Source organism: Danio rerio, chromosome 10, assembly GCF_049306965.1.
Source record: "Danio rerio strain Tuebingen ecotype United States chromosome 10, GRCz12tu, whole genome shotgun sequence".
Classification (NCBI taxonomy): Eukaryota; Metazoa; Chordata; class Actinopteri; order Cypriniformes; family Danionidae; genus Danio; species Danio rerio.
The window spans coordinates 44,182,501-44,185,521 of NC_133185.1; positions in this window are offsets into that span (position 1 = coordinate 44,182,501).

The window sequence follows — 3,021 nt, forward strand, 5'->3', positions numbered from 1 at the left end:
GAACCAATATATTTTCTATCCTGATCTTCTAGTTCTCTTTATATAACATCTTGATATACAGAGAAATTAATATATATTTAGCAAACAAGGATGTGCTTGATGCATTGAATGCATATACAACTGTGTGTGTGCCTTGTTTTCCTTACCTTGTGGGGACCAAATTTCAACACAAGTATAGGATTATCAGTCAATTTTAACCTCATGAGGACATTTTTTTGCCACCATGAGAAAAAACGGCTCACAAATCATATAGAATGGCGTATTTTGGAAATATACAATGTAGATTGTTTCAGGGTTTTGGGTTAGGCTTGGGTAAGACTATATACAGTGTACAATATAAATATTATAACTTCTATGGGAAGTTCCCATAAAGATAACCGTACAAGTGTGTGTGCATGCATCTTTCAATGCATTAAACTAATTGGTTTCAAAATATTTATATATATATATATATATATATATATATATATATATATATATATATATATATATATATATATATATATATATATATATATATATACCAGATTCGCACTATAACATCAGAAAGGTCCGACCCTTCCTATCTGAACCAGCAGCTCAACTCCTTGTTCAAGCTCTTGTTCTCTCCAGACTGGATTATTGCAACTCTCTACTAGCCTGGCTTCCAGCTAACTCTATCAAACCTCTTCAGCTGCTTCAGAACACAGCAGCACGAGTGGTCTTTAATGAACCTAAAAGAGCACATGTCACTCCGCTACTCATCCTTTTGCACTGGCTGCCAGTTGCTGCTCACATCAAATTCATATCGCTGATGTTAGCCTACAAAGCGACTTCTGGCTTTGCTCCTTCTTATCTGCTCTCACTTCTGCAGATTTATGTGCCCTCCAGAAACTTGCGTGCTGTGAATGAACGTCGCCTCGTGGTTCCATCCCAAAGAGGGAAGAAATCACTTACCCGAACTTTCGCATTCAATCTGGTGGAATGAACTCCCTAATCAGAACGGCAGAGTCACTCGCTGTCTTCAAGAAACGACTAAAAACTCAACTATTTAGTCTCCACTTTCCTTCCTAATCTTCAATTGCCTCTGGCGCTCCACCGCTAACTGTATAACAGAAAAAAAATAAAAAATTGAAAAAATTACTAATGTTTGGTTTCTTACACTTTACATACCTGAAACTTGCCTACAGCACTTATTCATTGTTACTCTTATAGTTGTGTAAATTGCTTCCTTGTCCTCATTTGTAAGTCGCTTTGGATTAAAGCATCTGCTAAATGACTTAATGTATATATATATATATATATATATATATATATATATATATATATATATATATATATATATATATATATATATATATATATATATTCCATTCATTGTATATTCATTGCTTTATGTGCACCAAATGTCCCCAAAAGTATAGCAATAGCAGTAAATTCTGACCTTGGAACATTTTTTTGGTGAGTTGGTTGTTTGGTTTAATGGTAAGGTTGGGGTTCGGGGGAGAATATACAGTATGTAGAGTATATAAATCATTACCTCTATTAGAAGCGCCCATAAAGACAGCTGAAAAAAGGTGTGTGGTTTTGATTATAGGAACCAGATGTCTCCACATAAAGAATAAAATCTGAAATCTTTGAGGAAAGCATGCAGGCAACATTCACCGATAGAAACATAGCTTATTCGACACAATCTTAAGGATATAAAACACAAATTAGCTTTTAAAACTAAGAATAAAACAAAACAAGACAATAAACAGAAAGTATTTTTAACCATTTTTACAGATTTGTACTACTTTAAAGTATGAATGTGTGTGTTATTAAGTGGATTATGTATATTGGCAATAACACTATAACTAAAACAATGATTAGTTTTATAATATTAATACTTATATATCGTTTTGTATAGTTTTATTATTATTATTATAAATACTTATTTCATATTCAAATATTAAACATATGAGTTGCATTCTTTAAGTAATGTTTTAATAGGCCAATTGCATTAAATTATGCTAATAATTTACATAAAATTACGTATATGAATAAAAAAAGATTCATTATGAACAGTAAATGAACAAAATAAATGTTTTAATAGTGACATTAATTAAAAGCATTACAGAAACAAAATATTTAGAAACAACCAAGCATTTCCCTTAATACATTCAATTTGCAAAATAAAAGATCTTTTAAGGCATTTGCTTCACTTGTACTATAATTATATTATATTATATTATATTATATTATATTATATTATATTATATTATATTATATTATATTATATTATAAAACAGTTACAAGCCACTAAGTAAGTATCCTCCCTAATTGTATTTATTCTTCAGCAATTGGAATGTTTTAAGGTATTTTTCTCCATTTAATAAATGTTCTTTTCTATAATCATATTACTTTTAAAATTATATAAACAAAATAATAAAAAACAAGGAATTTCCTTCACTTTTACTATAATTTTACAATAATATTTTATGTATATTATATTATATTATCTTTATTATATTATATTATATTATATTATGTTATATTTATTATATTATATTATATTATATTATATTATATTATATTATATTATATTATATTATATTATATTTTATTATATTATATTATATTATATTATATTATATTATATTATATTATATTATATTATATTATAAAAAAAATTTAGATGCCACCAAGCAGGTATCCCCCTTAATTGTATGGGAGTGTTTAGGGTATTTTCTCCATTCAATAAATGTTCTCTTCTATAATCATATTACTTTTAAAATTATATAAACAAAATAATAAAAAAACAAGCATTTCCCTTAATACATTAATTTTGCAAAAAAAAAAAAAGATGTTTTTAAGGCATTTCCTTCACTTTTACTATAATTTTACTAAAATATTTTATGTAAAAACATCTATATATTATATTATGTTGCATTACAACATTATATCATTATAATTATCATTATATTATTATTATAAACAAAATAATTTAAAAATAACCAAGCATTTCCCTTAATACATTCAATTTGCAAAAAAAAAAAAAGG